This window comes from Dama dama, chromosome 5 (genome assembly GCF_033118175.1).
Source record: "Dama dama isolate Ldn47 chromosome 5, ASM3311817v1, whole genome shotgun sequence".
NCBI classification, from domain to species: Eukaryota; Metazoa; Chordata; class Mammalia; order Artiodactyla; family Cervidae; genus Dama; species Dama dama.
The window spans coordinates 13,896,631-13,915,931 of record NC_083685.1 but is presented as its reverse complement, the minus strand read 5'-3'; the positions used below and the strand labels follow the sequence as shown (position 1 = coordinate 13,915,931).

Here is a 19,301-nt window from a genome sequence, read left to right as displayed (position 1 = left end):
GAGGACACTGGTGGTGTTAGAATAGTGCTCCAAGGGAGAGGGGTAGAAAAGTCTGAAAACCTGGGAGTCAGGGCACACTGGAAAAATTTCAGTATAGCCACAGCATGAATCGGAAGGATTGGGGATGGTGAGCAGTGTGAAAGAGATGAAATTGAAGAGGCTGGACAATGAAATACTTTGTAGACCATACTGAGGGATTTGAACTTGATTCTGTGGGCAATGGGGAGCCACTGATGGTTTTAGGCCGGGAGTATGCCACGACTGGATCTATGGCTCAGAAGGAGGGTTTGGGGAAAGTTGTCCTGTTCACCCCCGTGTCCTCAGTAACTAGAACAGTAGCTGGCATATAGTAGGTGCTCAATAATTTCTGGCTGAGTAGAGTCTAGGTACAGATTGCTATGGGTCATCAGACCCTCTCTTTCTTCCCTAGGATGAAAAGTAACACTGAGTATAGATTTAAAAGTTCTTTTGGTTTGGGGGTTCAAAGCAGTGTAAGTGACAATATTATACGTCACTTTCCTCATCTTGTCTGCTTTCAAAAGCCTCTGTCCGGCTTTATTCCATACCCACTAGACATCCTGATGTTCATATCTTCACCTTTGTATTAACAAGTGGGCTGTCCTAATTGCCTTCCACACACACAGGCACTGACTTCTGGAAGTGGAGGGAGCCTACTACTTGCTGCCAGCCACTGCCCTGGGGATATTTCCTCTTAGGATCAAACTACCTGTAAGCTCTTGTGCTGCTGAAAAGAAACATCCTCTTGTATCAGGATGTGCCTGGTTAATTTCAGACCTTCAGGCCCAGGCAACCCTTGACATATCAGAGCAGAAAGAGAAGAGGGATAACTCCATCGAAAGTGCTGGCATCCAAACCAATGTGTCATTGATGGGGGAGACTGTTGGAAGTAGTTTTCTTGTTGTTTTTTTAAATGGATGGATTTTAAAGTTACATGATTTTGGTTCAAAACTTTAGGCTCTGCCACTTAATTATGTGGTAATTTAATTGTTCTGTGGCTAAGTTTTCTCCTCTGCAGAATGGATATAACTTTTCTATTTTGCAGGTTTTAGTGAGGAATAAGTGAGGTAATATAGAAAAAAAAAAAAAGCTGTTTGGTAGCTGTTTGGTTAAGAGAAGACATGATTTTCTGGGGAAACTGAAGCCCAGATGATAATGAATGCATGAGCATGGGTCAGAGATTGAGGCAAGACTGGATGGGAAGGAAATGGTAATTTGGGGTTTCTTTTCTGTCTATATTTCTTCCTTGCCTCTTTTTCTCCTCAATGCCCTTTTCCAGGTCTTTTTGCCCAATTCTAGGTAGCAGACATATTGTGTTCGTGTATGTGGTGGGATATGACCACAACTATGCAATCCTGATTGCAAGTGGCTAAATCACATCTCAGGCCCTCACTGGCTCAGTAACTGGGAAGGACAAGTGTGGAGTTGGTGTCAGCAGCCCATCTATGGGGTGAGGGCTCCTTTCTCCTTGACTCTCATTTCATCTTCTCTATTGGCCACATTCTTCCCTCTGACAGGGGGGCTTCCCTTTCATGGCATCTGTGGGTGAGTGGCCATGGGGGCAAGGTCACAGGAAACTTGAAGCTTCTATCACATCAGCATAGCTGCTGCTGCTGCTGCTAAGTCGCTTCAGCCGTGTCCGACTCCGTGCGACCCCATAGATGGCAGCCCACCAGGCTCCGCCGTCCCTGGGATTTTCCAGGCAAGAGTACTGGAGTGGGTTCCCATTGCCTTCTCCGTATCAGCATAGCAGCTCTAGAGAAAAGAGAAAGCCTTTCCTTCAGAACTTAGGAGCAGGGGAGGGCTGTTATTGGCTGTTTTGGGTCACATGCTCAGTACTTGAACCAATCACCAATCATTGTGACCGGGTGATGGTTAATATCGTACTATAATAGCGCAGGATGGGTCATGTGACCTAGGTCCCACGTGACTGCTGCCATTGGCAGGGTTGTGTGCTTCATGGTTACATTAGAACTAAAAGGATGACAGAGGTACTAGCCCCTAAAACTCCATAATCTGTGTATATATGAAAGACAATTTTACCCCTCACCCCAGAAAGAAAGGAAAAAGAGAGGCTGGCAAACAATAATAATGTTACTACCATACTTACATATTCCTTTGCCTGTTTTCCCCCTTGCTTCACAAGCTAACTAGGGAATCTGTGTCTGTGTTCAGTAAACATCTGTCCTGCTGGGGCCTGTTAGATTTGTGGATAAAGGAAGGGGTGGATGGGCTTTGGGTTTGAACATGTCTGAGATCAGATTCCTGCTTTTCACTTACTTGGCTGTGTTACTTTGGGCAAGGTACATAACTTCTCTGAATTTCAGTTTCCTCCTTGTAAAATGAAGATCATAGATCAACCTTATGTGACAGTTGCAAAGATGAAAAACAAAGTGCTTCAGTAAGTGGTAGCTAGTATAAGAATAATTACTATTATTATAGTAATTATGATTGTTAATATTTTCAGAGCTGAGGTGGATGGATAGGAAGGGATTCCAGGAAGAAAACCTAAGAGAGACTCACAGTGTTAGGGCTGGATTAGAGATGATATAACCCAAGGATTTCTTTTTATAGGTGGGGAAACTGAGGCCCAGCCGACAGCCTGGCCTGGGTTAGGTTACGTGATGGTGAACTAAGGGGATGGCAGAGATTGAGGTCTTTGCAGGAGACTGAGCCTGGAGTCAGTTAGCCTCGCCAAGAGCTTTCAGAAATTACGAGGCCACAAAAATGCTTTTTGGCTGGAAGCGTCCAAATGGGCCCCACCCATCTTGATACAGTCAGGCCTCCTTCTCCCTACCGGACCCTGTGTTGCCAGCTTGGTAAGTCTGAATCTTTTTTTTTTTTTTTTAAACACTTGTTTGTTTAAAACATTGTTTAAATCATTTGTTCTGAAATATTTAGATTCACTGTCTTTTAGGATGAGAATTAGAGCTTTGAAACGCTCTGTTATGGCATGACCTTGTCCCAATACTCACATAAGATGTTTCGCTTCCGTCCTTCCTCCTTCCTTTCAGCCCCCATTCCTTTTTGCCTCCTTCCCTCTCCTTCCTTCCTCCTTCCCACCCTCCTTCCCCCTCCTCCCTCTGTTCCTCTTTCGTCCCTGCTCTTGTCTAACGTTTATACCTTCAGTGTGTTGTGCGAGGCACTATGCCAAGGGTGGGGTCAAAGGATCACTCATTCGTACATTTACAGTATTTCTCAAGTTCATCTCTATGCCTGGCATGGTGCCAGGACCCTGGGCACTGGGGACACAGCAGGAAACAAAACACACGTTGTTTCTGCTCCTATGGGGCTTGCAGTGCAGTGCTTCCCATTCTGGAAACTGTTTAATCTGGGTTCAGTGTCCAGTGAGAAAGGCTGGCATGGGGCGAGGTGGAGAGGTGATTGGAGCCAGAACATGGTGAGGGGTTTGGAGTTCATTGTGAGGGCAGGGGGCAGTCACTGAAGGGTTCTTAGCAGGTGAGGGTCACACCGGGACTCATGTTTGGGAGGGAACACTGCCCCCTGCTCACCTCTGTAGCATCATCTAGCTCACGCCTTCAGGCCTTCCCTGGGCTTTGGTCCCTCTGACCTCTCATTTTCAGTGATGAAAATGCTTCCATCCTTCCAGGCTTCTACAGAAGCCATTCCTTCTGCCTGGAAGCCCTTTCCCCTCTATGTCTAGTTAACTCCTCATCCTTCAGTGTTCACCTCAAATGTTTCTTCCTCTGGGACACTTTGATTCCCCTCCTCACCTTTCCCCACCAGGCTAAGCTGAGTCCCTGCTTTCTGCTCTCAGAGCATGCAGTATTACTCTTTGTTGCAGTGACCACAATTAAAAAGAAATAATGAATTATGTGATTGTTACATTTAATTTTTTTTTCTGTGACCAAAAAAACAACACTTTTTTTTCCCACTCACCTCTCCACCTCGCCCCATGCCCTTTTTATAATCTCCCTGTAGACAGGATTGAGTCTGTCTTGTTCACTTTTAGGTCTTCAGCATGTGGGACAGTTTGGCATATAGAATGCAGAATAAGTAAATATTGGTTAAAGAATGAATGACAGAGGGAATGAGTGAATGAATGGGAAAATGAGTGATTGAAGGAATAAATAAGAAAATGAATGAATAATGAATAAATGAGTGAATGAATGAATGAATGGATGAATGAATGAATGTGTGGATGAGTGAATGGATGAATGGATGAGTGAATGAATGAATGAAATATCACCCACAGTGTTTGGAATGGGATTATACTGGGAGGGCTAAATCTGGCTGTAACCTCTCCCATGACCTAGTCACTTAATGGTTTTTTCAGCAGCTCAGGACCCTATGAATCATTTACGGGGTCTTGCTCCCATGTGCTAAGTGGAAAATCATTTTCATCTGCGTGTCCACTCTGATCGATTGCTCATGGCTGCCTAGAGTTCTGTGAGAAGCCTTGGGAGGCAGTTTTGGGCTTAGTGGAGGATGCCAGTATCTGTTAGTAATGTCTGCCATGGGTACCTTAAGGGAAATAGCATCACCTATTCCTGTGTATTAGCTTTGAATTCCTGGGGTGGCTGTACGTTGAGGTAGAGCTGCTTTAAATCTTACAACTAATTTTATTCTCCTTATTGGGAAGACTCAGTGCTCTTTGGGGATGTGTGCTGACCCAAAATATCAATTCTGTTACTACTTGGCATGAAATATATGTACTTCTCCCCTCTCTCATGCTCCTGTTTTCTTTCAAATCTCATTTCTTACTGGCTTGATCTCAAGCTCCTTGAGGGACTACTTAGCCCCATCTGGAAGATTAAATAGACAAATTCAGTAGGTTATTTTGTCTCTTGGGCAGTAACCAGAAAGTAAGTCAACTCTCTGTGGGAGAATTTCTCAGAATGCAGTGTGAGACCAGCTGCAGTAGGATCACTGGGAGCTACTGTTTAAAAAGCAGTTTGCTAGACCTCACCTTCTTCCCCTACCTCTCAGTTAAACATCAGGAGGTGTCATCATCCATAAAAGGCAGTGAACGAGGTCTGGTGAGGACAGAGTGATTTCTCTGGCATTGTAAAATGAGCTCGGGGTGGAGGGGGAGCCAAAACCATGCTGATTCTCAGCCACGACCTGACTTGCTGTTCCCAGCTTCCTTCAGCCAAATCCTGCTGCACTTATTTTTAGCATGAGGCAGTGGGCCAGCTCCAGGGAGATGGATTTCTAGTTTTGGCTAGGCTGCTTATTAGCATATAATTTTTTTTGGGGGGGGGTGTGTCTCAGGTTCCTAAGCTGTTAACTGAATGACTTAATGTCACCATCATTCCCTTCATGATCAGAATCATCACCATCATCATCATCACCATCACCATCATCACCACCACCACCATCATCACCACCACCATCATCATCACCACCACCATCATCATCACCATTGTCACCCACCATCATTATCACTGTCTTCATCATCTCCAACACCGCCATCATCCTTACTGTAGAAAGTGCATACTGAGCATCCCCAATGTTCCTAGCACTGTGTCCCTCACTATATAAAGCATTTTCTTATCTAACCCTCACAACCCTATGGAATATGTATTTATGTCTGTGTTATTAATCCCATTGTTCCAGTTTTACAAGTGAGGCCACTGAGACCCACTTTCCTAGTGAGTGGTAGAGTATGAATTAAACCCAGACTACTCTTGTTCTTAATAACTTGATGAAGCCTCTCTAAACAATCTCTTAAGGTCTAGTCCAGATTGAAAAACCCTAGTGTCAAAAGAATAGATCCATGTATATGTATAACTGAATCACTTTGCTGTAAACTTGAATCTAGCATTGTAAATCAACTATGTTCCATATAAAAATTTTTAAAAAATAGATAATCAACAAGACCTGTTGTGTAGCATGGGGAACTCTATTTAATACCCTCTAATAACCTACCTGGAAAAGAATCTGAAAACAATAGATATATGTTTATGTATGTATAACTAAATTACTTCGCTGTACACCAGAAACTAATGCATCATTGTAAATCATCTATATTCCAATATAAAATAAAAATTTTAAAAATGCAACAAACAAACAAAAATTTCGAGTCTCTTTTCAAGTTTTGCCATCTGTGGGTACAGACAGAAGATCTGATAAGTTTTTGAAAACATATTTCTTGATAGAGCCTGAAGTGTGGCATGATAAGGTGATTTTGTGGAGCTGCTGTTACAGGATCTCTCTGACTGTGTCCAGGGAAAACTGAGGTCCGGAGGGACATGCTTTGTCCATGGACAAACATCAAATTAGGGCCAGTTTTTGAAGCCATTTAGTTTTCCCTTAAGCAGGAAGAAAGTTGGCAACAAGATCACTGGTTAATTTTCTCCATGGTCTTAGAGGAGAGGAATAGGAAAGCAGTGTTTGGAATCTGTGACCCTAGGTTCAAAATCTTGCTGTTTCTTTTGACTGTTATATGATCCTGGTTTTTAAATGGCTGACCTCTCTGGGCTTCAGTTTTCTTACCTGTAAATTGGGGGTCATAGTATCATAGCACCTCCCTCATAGGATTAAATAAGATAACATTTGCAAAGCACTTACTCAGCACATACCTAGGACATAGTGAATACCTTCTGCATTATGATTATAATGACTATATTATTACACAAGATAGTTTATAAATACATATTATAGAGAATATATGTTTACTATATCTTGTATTAACTCTCACAGTTTTGTTTTTTTTCTCTGTATATCATCTCTCTCCACTATATTATTTCATTGAGATCTCTCTCCACTATATTATTTCATTGAGACGAAAAGGCTTAATACAAAGTAAACTAAACCCAGAATTCCTGTTTTAAATCAGCCTACAAGATTTTCAAAACAACAAGCTTTTGCTAGAATTATGTAGCAAGGGGCCTCAAGATTTCCCCTGACTTACATCTGTGTGCAGCTGAGAAATTGACTTCTCCTCCACCCCCACCCCCCACCCAGTCAAATTATTAATTAGTTGCCTTATTGACTAATTTCTAAGCACTCAGTCAGATTGGGTAACCAATCCAATTTGGACAGGAGAACAGCGAAAAGCTTTAGTTCATCCATTTTTCAATTGGGTGCTTGTCATTGTCTGGGCAAAGAGACTTGGAATCAAGGCCTCAAAACCTCACTCGAGGTTGGAAAACCCAGGAACGGTGATTACTGAGCAGTTTTATCTTATCTTCATTTCTTCCTCGGCTTGATTTCCTGTAATAAAAGGTGGAGGGGCCCTTTCTAGTTTCAAAGGGGGACAAAAGAGTTTGAAAGGCTATTACTTCTATTAAAATTAAATAACAGCTATTGAGTGTTTACTCCATGCTGGGTACTTTTCCTTGTTAGTAGTCGTGATTAGGCACTTTTAATGCTTTCTCTCGTATATTCTTTGCCATCCTGACCGACGGGATGTCAGGAATAGAATGAAAGTCGCGTCGTGATGTTAAAAAAAAAAAAAACTCAGTATTTTTATACAGCTACTTGCTTTTAAGGACCCCCCCCCCCAATCTTTCGTAAACATCTTCTGTGACATCTTCCAGATGGTCGGCGGTAGCTCTATCTGTTGTTTTACAAAGGTAGAGATATGAAGTTGCAGAAAGTCTGCACTGTTTTCTGAAGAGCAGCAATCACTTCCACAACCCTTTGCCTTGGCAGAGATCCTAAAACAGCCCATGAGAGGGAAACAAAGACAAAACAGCTACCGGTTTGTCGACCTAAGATGCAGGTACTTTCTCTTTCTTTTCTGGAATACACTGAGGAAGCGTTCAGTTCTGGGAACAAGAGCCAACGCGTTCCCCATGTTTCCCTATCTAAGTGAGACCCAAGTAGGGTGGCCTGAACTCCCAGCTCTCTCTCTGAAAATCCTTTTGGGGAAACTAAAACAAATAGCATAGAAAACTGGCTTTCCATTTTGCTGGAGTGGGTAGGTCTCGTACCACCCTTCCATCCCAAACAGGCTTTGGATTCGGTTTTATTGGCTAGTGAAAAGAATCATTTAATAGTGGAGAGCCAGGCAGTGACAAAGGAATTCAGGTAAATTAGTTTCAGTTCTTCCGTAGATTGTCCTTCTCCTTTGGGATTAAAGCTTTAGAAATTAAAGCCTTCTTACCACTTATTCCCCCACCCCCTCCCTGTTCTCTAAGCTTTTTAAAAAGGATTTCTCTTCCCTTGCTAAATCTCTTCGAGAAAGAGTTTCTTTTCTTTCTTACAGAAGGGTTGGGGGAATTAAACCCACCAAAATATCCTAACATCAGTGCGTGCAGAAAATTCAATGAAATCTAAATTAGGTGCATTTAAAAAAAAAGTTGTTTTTTTGCTGGGACCCTTAAAATATGCAGACATACACCAAGAGAGGGCTTCAAAGCCCATTTTAATAACTAACTACTTACCTGCTCAAAGCATTTACTCACAGGTCCCCCTTTCACCCCAGTCCCAAATACTTAAAATGTAGTTAAAGTTTAAGCTTTTAGCCTCTGGAAGTACCAACAGGCACTTGTACAGGAGCGGTGTCCATAAAATCGACAAGCCCGGTTTTCCATTACTCCGTTGTAATTAACAATCCAGTAGTAAATTAATGATCTGGAATTCACAAATGGTGTGGAACTTGAGGGTTTAAATATTTAGCAAGGGCTCCTGACAGCATGTTAGGTTCTATAATTTGATTTTGTAACTGAAACCTACACAAAGGCATGAGTCCCTGACGGTTAACGTTTTTCTAGGCACAGCCCCAAACAAGGCCATGGACAACATCTGGGGTCCCCCTACGCCCCCATTCGCCAACCTTTTCATTTGATTTATCTTTCCCTTTCTATTTGCTCTATGTCCTTGGTTTCTCTCAGTTTGGAAATCCCGCTTCTCTCATTCTTCTCCTCTCTTCTTAAATACTCTTCTCATTGAAAAAAGATTCCAGTTTCCCCAGAAAGCCTATCAGTCACTGGGATTAAAATGCAATATAATGTATACATTTCAGGTGATGTGAAACAAGGACCAGCAAAGACATAAAATATACATGGAGAAATATAAGAAGCAAAAAAAAAAAAAAAAAAAGGAATGGGTGAGCAGTTCTTCTAAGACTGGCTGAAGTTTAAATAACAATTTACTGTTTAGACATGAGAGGCTGAAAGTCAGGAAATGTTCCCCCAGACATTCTGGACTCTTAAATCTGTAGTCAGTAAAGGGGCACAATGGTGTGAATTTTTAGCTGAACATCAGTTGGACTTCGAATTTCCTGGGTTTTTGTTGGCTTGTATCACAGTGAAACATTATATTCTGCCTGCCCCCCTCCCCGCCCCGCCAAATATATGTCTAATTTCCTTTACAAAGGGCAAAGAAAAAAAAGCTTTTCCCACCAAGTTATAAGAAAACACGTTATCTTTCCCAATAAGGCATTATCTATTATTGGAGTTTTTTTTTTTTGAGAGCTAAAAAGCATGCGCAAAAATAATGTTCCAAACCCGTTTATTGTGTTTTGTCAGATAAAAAAAAGCTGAGTTTGATTTATTATTTCATGTAGATATTATGTAGACGCTCATGTTTGACATTTCCTGAGAAATATTTCCGTCTCTGAGGTCTTTAAAAAAACGCACATTTTAAAAGAATTTAGGTTTTTTTTTTTTTCCCTGTGTGTGTATGTGTGGTGGCAGATGGTGGTGGGGGGGAGTGCTTTTAAAAGGTTCTTTATGTTTAATATGTTTATTAACTTAAAAGAATTTACTGGGAAATTATGAACTTTATAAAAGACAGACATTTCTTGAGAGTCAATTGCTTCCAACAATTCCTTTCTTTAAAGCCATTTTTCTATTCTTTCCTCCTATAATTACAGAATGTTTTAAATGTGAGTAATTATACCTTGACGTAGCTTGTGATTTAGAATGGACCTTTGAGAATGACAGCAAAGTGGTTTCTGCGTTTCGTAGTTCAATAAAATCAAAAGCAGTTAAAAAATAAGTATACAACTGGATTTGTTATTCTTTCTAAAAATCAGTTGTACATATAGACCTTTTTGCAGGGTGGGTGGGTGAAATTTCAGATTGGAATGAAGTTATAACCAACCTCAGGAAAATCAGCCCTTTAATGAAAGAAATGGAAAAGACTTAATCACCAAGACCCCTCCAATGTGACACTTCAGATTACATCAGAACTCTCCCCAGTAATGCAAAAGGAGGGCCTTTCATCTGAAAAATAAAATGCTGAATGATTTCAATGAGTTTGTACCTCCCCAAATTTGAGATCAGCATAGAGCCTGGATTTCCTTTATATCTGGGAACTATGTATGGAAATGATTCTTCTCTTGGGTTTTCCACCTCCAGCAACCCCCCCCCCCCAACTCCCCCCACCCTTCTTGCAACAGGAAGGTAATTTGTTTTCTCTGGGAGAGTTGGAGGGTGGAGGACAGCCATGTAGTTATAGAAAATACTAAATGGCATTTCCTAGTTATCTGAGAATATTAACGTTCAAGTGGGTCAGGTCTGCCCAGAGGCAGAAGGCAGAACTGAAGATCATTTTTTTCTCTGCTGTGTTTTGGTGATTAAATGTATTTGTCTGAAAAAGGAGAGAGAGAGGGAGAGAGAAGGGAATAAAAAGAAAAACTAAAAAAGACTTAAATGTACCGAGAGTACCTAATGAACTAGTTAACATTCTTACTATCAGGAAAGTCTAACCCATTCATAAATAAACAATTTAAAACCGCCTTTCACCCACACGCACACACGCTCTCTTTGAGCTCCTTTTAGCAATTTGGAGTACAGGAGATTAAAGTCTTTTGGAAATTTCCAAGGTCAGACCTCAACTAAAATAGGATTAAGGGGGTAAGGGGGAAGGAAAAAAAAAAATGAAGAGAAGGAAGGGTTTTATTCCCTCCTTCCCCTTTCCCCTAACTATCCGAAATAAATCGGAAGTCATTTCTTGAAATCCTCCTCTCCCCTGGCCAGTGGCAGCTCTTCAGAAGCTTCTGAGATTGTTTCAAAATTTTCCAGTCCTTCCTCCCCTCCCCATGGTAAGAAAAACAAGTCAAGAGTAGGGAGCTAGAGGGGGGACATTAGGGGTCCCTTCCCGGCCATACTCCAGGGGGCACTGTGACATAAACAACTTTTGCGGAAAGAGCCTGCTGAAAGAAGAAATTCTCCAACTTTGCGACTGTTTTCTCTTCAGATGTTCCAAGCCAGTATTCCAACAAAGGAAATGAACAAGGGAAACTCACTATATTGCCCCCTCTTTTTTTATTTGCTGCATTCCATATGTAAGGTTTAATGTCTCCACCAAGGACATAGGGCTTTGAAAAGGGAAGCGCAGGAAGATAAAACAGCTTAGTATCTTTCTTTCTCTCTCACCCCTCCCTCCCTCTTTCCATCCTTCCCTCCTTTTTTCCCCCCCTCCCTCCCTCAATTCTTATATCTTTCTGGTCCTTTCTCCAGAAATGTTTTCTTTTCTTTTTTTCCCCCAGTATCCCTTCCTCCCCTTGCCCTCTCTTTCCCTAATGCGTCTCTACAAGAGAACAACAGAAAACATCTTTCCGTCTACCTTGGTTGCATTTCTTCCGATGCTTCCATTTCATCCATCCTTAAGTCTTCCCAGACGCTGCTTGCCTGCTCAATCACCAGATTTGAGTAAGCAGCGCTGTCTCGCAGTACATGTTGGTAGATCTTAACAGTAATTATGTAGCAACTTCAAAGCAAAACTATTTGTGTGCTTTTCTCTTTTTTTCTCTATCTATCTGGGCACACATGCGCGCGCACACACACTCTCAATCCTAACCCCACTAAACCCAAACAAAAAATCCTTTTCAAACAGGGCAGAAAATTGGGTTGAAGTTAGCAGCTGGTATTTCAAATGTATGATGATTGCAAAAACCTCCCCAAATTTCTGGGGGAATAATGAAAGGACCGTGTAAAGAAATAACACTTCTTTAAAAAGGAAAAGAAAGAAATAGAACTTTTTATTGGACTAGTTTCAGTTAAAACTATTTGATCATGCCTCAAAATTTCAGTATTTTTGACCAGGGACTGTGAATAACAGTGATAAAAAACAAACAAACAAAAACAAACTTAGGCTGAGACAAACATTTAATTAGAATTTGCCAGAACTGAATCTGGTGCTGACATACCCTAGTTCCTAAAGTGAATGATTTGGTCCTAGCAAACCTGTGCTTTTGGAAAGGCAATTTTACAGCAAAGAGTAAACATTTTTAATAAGAGTTTTACTTAAAATATTTAAAAACTCCACCCAGTTCTGCCTTTGTGTCTGCCTTTAAATAATCAGAGCTGGGTTGCCAGGTTTTAAGGTTGGGGGGGAAACCCCTTCATTCAATAAAATAATGGACAGCAAAGTCGAATGTTTCATTGACGAAATGTTTTCCAGGGATTCTGACTTTATTATAAATGAGAGTTTTATCTCAGGAACTAAAAATACTAGAAGGGAAGGAAATCAACGAAAGGGCTGAAAATACTAGGAACTATTAACCAAATCCTCCCCTTGCAGTTAGGACTGTAGCTTGTTGATGCCTCTGGAAGCCTGAGCAGAGAACAAACAAAAGGAACGCTTAGGATCCCAAAGACTTGTTTGGTGTAGAAAACTTAGAAGCACTCAACCAGAGGACAAGCCTTCTTCAGAGTGGGCATTTCCAAGCGTGGCAGACCTGTGTGTGTGTGTGTGTGTGTGCAATTTGCACTATTTTCCATATGTTTGTCTACACTTATGTAGATGATCATTTAGGAAAACTTCCAGAGAGAGCAACTGGAAAGAGAATGCCTGACTTTTGTATGTTATTGCCACGCTTCCTGGTGAATATTACAGATAAGAACATGTCAGAAGTTCTTTAAAGGAAAGGCATCCCTTCCTTTCTCTCTGGTCAATTTTGTCAATTCACTGTCTAAGTTGAAAGCAGAAAGACTGGAAGCAGAGTAAACTCTAAAGAAGCACACTGACACGCATTTTCTGTTTTCTCTCTTGGAACAGGCACCTGATTTAAAAGTGTTTTCTCCGGATTTTTAGGAGACTACACAAATACAGTAGCCTGAAAGGAAGAAATAAACTCATCAGATTTTAAATAAAAATGCTTATCCACACGTGAGACAAATGAGCCTCATCACAAAAATAGACGTTCATTAGCTGTAGCCTTGCTCCTTTGGAAACGGGATCATTCATTTCAGCTTTATTTTTCTTCTTGTCCTTTATTTTCTTGCCTTTGTTGTGTTAAAGTCTCGTAAACTTGCTGTGGATTATAAATCCCTTTGCAAACTGTGTATGCTGATTTAGAGAGTCCTGATTACGAGTGTGTAAAACTGAGTTTTCTAAGAGTTTATTATTATTATTCCCCAATATAACACTGTAACAACAACAATAAAAAAAAGGAATTATAAGCCGAGTCGATCTCTCCCAGATTTCTGATTTTTCCTTTGCATACCTAAAAAAGTAGTGAAAGAGAAGACATTTATTTCTAAATGACTATTCTCAATCATAGGATATTAGTACAGTAAAAATCATTTGTTCCCATACCAGACCTTCAGATTCTTTCAGTAGCTTTGAAACGGGGGAACATTTCCTAGTGTGGGCTGAGAGGCTGTCTTATAAAAATGGCCAGCAGATGGCACTGCACCCCTGGTTACTACTGCTGGACCTGAGTTTAGTGCTATTCTTGGTCTTTGGGACAAGAGTGTGGACAGGCACTTTGGGGCTGATTCTGGGTAGTCAACAATGGCATCAAAAGATGAAGAGAAGGAGAAAAGTGACCAAGCCAAGGAGTTCTACTTGCACATTGTGGGGATGTCTTGTTTGGAGAAGCTTGCTGGAGCTGAAAAAGACCCATTTGTCTTGGTGTAGGTGGATTTTGGTCTGGCACTACTGAATAGAGAACAAGACCCTGACTTTGTAGGATTATCCAGATCCCTTTAGGTATTCAGGAAAAAATGGATTCTTTGGTTAGCGGTGTAGTTACAACACCTTCACATACCCTGGGGTAATGAAAGGCATTTTTGTTTTTTTTCAAACCCTTTAACCAAAATTTTCGTTGACCATAAATTACAATGATAGGAATGCCCATGGTAGAGGAAGAGAAGGGAGCTGACCATGCATGGTGTTTGGGGGTGTGTGTATGTACATTTGTGTTTGTGTGTGTGACATTGTTAAGAATGGGGAAGGCGATTGACAGGTGAATATAATGATTGGATGATGGGAAAGGATGGTTGGATGAAGGAAAAAATAAGATATATTATGGATATGGAATCAAATGATCTGAATTAAAATGGGGAATGCTCAAAACCAGCAAAGAATTTTTCTTGACCACTTCTCAGTGTGAGAGGCAAGGCAGGGAATTACAGTTTAGATGCCAAGATGCTGTAATTTCTGGTACAACTGATAGTTACGGAATCATTGCTACAGAGCATTGGAAGTTGGACCATCCTCCAACTCTGAGGGGTATTTGGCCACCACACTCTGGGGAGAAAGGAGAAGAAAAGGAAGTTTTCATTTTCATGGAGGCTTCAAGGTTTTCATAACATAGCTTCCAAATGCAGTAAAAACCTCAAGAAACTGGAACTCAGCCAGTCGGAGCCGAAGAGGCAAGTAACCAGGAAACAAGTGGCTATTAGGAATGTATTAACAACAGAAATAACAAAACTTCTTCATGATACATCCTGGGGTCAAAGCAGACCAGCTCTTTGTCTAGTGTGGACTTTCCGAGGCTCTTGTTTAGTCACTGAGTCGTGTCCGACTCTGACCCCACGGCCTGTAGCCCACCAGGCTCCTCTGTCCATGGGATTTCCCAGGCAAGAATACTAGAGTGGGTTGCTATTTCGTCCTCCAGGGTATCTTCCCAGACCAGGGATCTAATATGTATCGCCAGCATTGACAGGCAGATTCTTTGCCACCGAGCCACCAGGGAAGCCCTCCAAGGTTCTACATGTAGTTTTGTTTCTTCTATGTACTTTGTTAGGATTACAGAATCACAGTTGGAAAAAAACAGTGGTCTAAGGCATGTTATCATTCAATAAAGGAGTGCACCCCCATGCAGCAGTGATAACTGCTGGTGGTAGGAGCTTTGTGGAAGCCAGGAGCCATGCTTCGTGCTTGCTTGCTTCTGTCACATTACATCTTCACAAACATTTGTGAGAGAGCGCTGTTCTCATCCTACTTTACAGGCAAGTCTCAGAAGGGTTAGGTCACTTGCCGAAGATCACACAGCCTCAAAGGCACAAAGATGGGGTGCCAACGCCCGGGAGAGAGAGAGCATCAAGTTAGGATGAAAGTGAAAGTGCGGTTGCTCAGTCTTTTCTGACTCTCTGCGACCACATGGACTGTAGCCCATCAGGCTCCTCCATCCGTGGGATCTTCCAGGCAGGTGTACTGGAGTGGGTTGCCATTTCCTTCTCCAGGCAATCTTCCCAACCCAGGGATTGAACCCAGGTCTCCCACATTGCAGGCAGACACTTTACCATCTGAGCCACTAGGTGGATAGCCACGTGGTATGCTCAAGCATGCATTTTGCAGTAAGAAGTTTCTTCTGTTCAAGAGGAAACCCCACTGCACCTGGAGTCCTCTTGTCCTTTCCTTAAAGGGATGACCCGGGGAAGAGAGAGATTGGAGGTGCTGAGAAACAGAAGTGTGAACTGACTGTCCCAGAGAGATTCCGTGTCAGTGGAGGGTGAGAGAACCCAGTCATTCTTGTTTAGCATTGAGCTCTGCACTGCCATTCTTCTAGAGCAGAAGAATTCTAGAGTCCACTCACCTCCTAAAGCACTGTGAGGGGCAGAGCAAGCCAACGGTAAAATGGAGTTTTCCCCGAGACTCCAAAATTTGGAGGCAAAAAGACTCTTCCAGTTTTTAAGATCTTTTTTTTTGACACCCATTTCCCACTGTAATTTTATGTATTTTTTACTTTTTTAATATTTTTTAAAGACATTTTTTGAGGTTGACCGTGTTTTTAAAAGTCTTTATTGAATTTGTTACGATATTGCTTCTGTTTTATGGTTTGGATTTTTGGCCCTAAAGCACATGGAATCTTAGCTCCCCGATCCAGGATTGAACCCACACCCTGTGCATTGGAACGTGAAGGCTTAATCACTGGACCATCAGGGAAGTCACTACTGTAGCTTTATTATTGAGCCCTGGCTTTTTGGCTGTTGCTGGACAGGAAATTATCCAGAACTTCAAAGCCAAGCAGAGACAGCATTCCTGTTCAAGTATCTCTGTCTTCCCGTCCTTACCTTTTCTTCTTAACCAACCTTCTCTGTGACCTTGAAGGCACATTTCAAGTGGCTTGTCTGGGAAGCCAGATTCTCCGGGTCAGGCTGTGGGGCAAAGTTAGCTTGCTCAGAGAACCATAAGCAGACCTGTTTGGCTGGAATTATCTTGTAGGTCCAAGTTGGTTTCCTCTTAGGGTCCGTGGTAGGAGAGATTTAGTGCTTGTGCCCCTTGGGGTTGGGGAGAGGATTGGAGTATGACTGCCATCATGATCGTGCACAGTTCTCTGTAACTCCACCATTTTAATGAGGAAAATTCAACATCTTTCTACGTGGATGCTATGCATCTTCCCCTGCCCTGCCCCAATTTATGTATTTATACATAGCTGTTCATTGAGGGTTTAATATATGCCAGATTCTGAGACTTGCACTTAAGGAATTCAGGTCTGATGAGAGTGATAGGGGAATAAATAGGCATTTATAATACAGCCATCAGTCCTGGAGGGGGTGAGATGTGATACTGTTGGGGAGCATGCTTGATTCAATTCTTCCAGTGGCGGGTAGAAGGAATAATCAGGGAAGACTTCCTGGAGGAAGTGACATCAAATTTGAGGACTGATGCTGAATAGCATGAATAAAGGGGGACAGAGATGATGTTTTGGGGAGCAGGAAGAGTGTATGCCAAAGGGCTGATGCAGAAGTGTGGAAGCAGGATTCTGGAAACTGCAAATAACTTTTCTGGCTGGAGTCCAGGAGTTCGAGAGTAGGCAGAACTGAGGTCTGAATCGAGGTGTGTGAGTCATGCTGAGGCATCTGCTCACTATCCAGGTGGCAGTGGGGAGTTATGGACAAGTTTAGGGCAAGGGGTTGATTCATTGAACTCCAGCAATAGCTCAGTGGGTTTGGAGAATCATGTTTTCTTAAGGAGCATCATCTTTCCCAAATAGGGTTGCCATCTCCACGCCATGACCCCTGGCACCACAGGCTCTAGAATGCAGGGACTCCGGAGTGAAGAAGGTATAGTGTTCCTATTCGAGCTGAGTAATAATGGTCAAACCAAGGCTGATACAAGAGCCAGAACGCACATCCAAGTAACTGCAAAAATTAGGAAGAAATAAATCCAATGAACTTGTTAGTATTGACTCTTTGCAACCCCACAGACTATAGCCTGCCAGACTCCCCTGTCCATGGGATTCTCCAGGCAAGAATACTAGAGGGGGTTGCCATTCCCCTTTCTGGAATCTTCCCGACCCAGGGATCTAACCTAGGTCTCCTGCATTGCAGGCAGATTTTTTTGACCATCTGAGCCACCAGGGAATACAGATTGTTCTTGATACTATTTTGAGGAGGAGAAGGTAATCTCAAAGAGAAATGAATTTGGGCCAGTCACAGTGAGCAGCCTGTGCTGGTCAATGAAACATTTCTAAAGACACAGATTAAACCAAGGCGTAGATTTTTTTCCCCTCCCCCCAAAAAGGACCTTACCCCAGAAACATCTTTTCTACAAAGGCAAAACATCTTGCATGTTCTGGCCGATTTCTCGTCCGCCTGGCTGTCCTTCTCCGATGGAAGTAATTGGGGGAGAAAGGTCTGCGAGCAGAAGCTTTGATGTCCGGGAGAAGGGGGCACCTTTTCAGCAAATGTCCGCCGCAGACACAGTGATTGAGAAAGGCACATCCGTTTTGGAAAATGCCTGCTAATTAAATGAATGTTTTCAACTGGAAAGCATGTCTGAGCTGTTAAGATACATCCCTGATGAAGTTGGGAGGAATGCTTTAGATGTTGGCCTCAAGTGGGTGTTTTATATACCTGGGTCTCCTCAAGTCTTAGAGAGCACATTTCATTCATTCATTCATTCATTCGCTCATTTAACAAATGCTTGATGGGTTCCTCTGTGCCAGGCCCTGTGGTGGGTGTTGGATCTTCAGTAATGAACCAGACTCCTATGGGAGCTTGTATGTTTTTTTTTTAATTTTAAAATTCAAGTATAATTGCTTTACTAAACGTTGTGTTAGTTTCTGCTCGACAATAAAGTGAATACATATACACACATATATCCCCTCCCTCTTGCACCTACCCCCTCTTCCCACCACCCCACCCTGAGCTGAGCTCCCAGTGTTATACGCAGCTCCCCACTAGCTATCTGTTCTACACACAGTGGTGTTTGTGTATCAATCCTACTCTCCCAGTTCGTCCCGCCCTCCCCTCCCCTTCTTGCATCCATGGGTGCTTGTATTCTAACGTGTAAGACGGATCTTTATTGAGAAACTTTTGTGTCATGTGTTCTTACCTCTAAACATGAATAAAGAAAGGGTAAAATTGGGTCTTTAGAGGCCGACTGATATGAGCCCTGGTCCAGTCTCCTTTGTTTATTAGCTCTGTGACCTCTAACAACTGCTTATTAGCCTTTGCCAGCCTCAGCCTCCCCATCTATATAATGGTCATCACCGTAGTACCCACCATATAGGGTGAGAGTGAATATTAGGTGAGCTAATGCATGAAAAGTGCTTCGTTTAGTGTTTGAGCCACAGAAAGAGCTTGACGCGGGTGAGTTTTGCTTATGATCAAGGCCAGGGACATCAAGGAATTATTAAAAAGTAAATTCATACTCATTGTGAAAGAAAAAAAAAAAAAAAGAAACAGAAGCCCCTGCAGTTAAAAGTGGAGGTCGTCCTCTTACCTTAGTGGCCAAGGCCACTTATGCATTCATGAACATTGAAAGTCACGGACGACCCCGCCTGTCTTTAGCATGAATGAAGAATCTATTGGCTTCCTATTGGGCAAGGGCTACCTTAGACCACTGTTAAAAAAAACAAACAACACAGCATCTTAATCCCTGATGAAGTTGGGAGGGATTTGCATCTTTTCTCCACTTGCATCTTAATCATCTGGGAAGAGATGCTTGATAAAATGAACATTCCCAGGCTCCCTCCCTTTGAATGTGGCTACTAGAATATTGAAAATTACAAACGGGTCTTGTGTTATTTTTCTTTTCGGTGGTGCTGACGGGGACCCTCACACGCTCCAGGTCCCTATGACTGGAACAGGACACTTCCGCATAAAATGATGGGAAAAGCCAGCAGCAAACATCTGTCCCTCCTCTGTTTGGAGAGAAGCCTCAGTTCGCCCTCTGCCACCTTGCTG

General features: G+C 42.2%; 1 long non-coding RNA gene across 1 annotated transcript in view; it reads right to left on the bottom strand.

Moving 5' to 3' along the window:
• Positions 1–11,578, bottom strand: part of LOC133055723 (uncharacterized) — a 30,349-nt gene extending 18,771 nt beyond the window's left edge. Inside the window, exon 1 of the long non-coding RNA XR_009692693.1 lies at positions 11,503–11,578. This is a non-coding gene — a long non-coding RNA (uncharacterized LOC133055723). The remainder of the gene's footprint in view (positions 1–11,502) is intronic.
• Between the last annotated feature and the right edge of the window lie 7,723 nt (positions 11,579–19,301).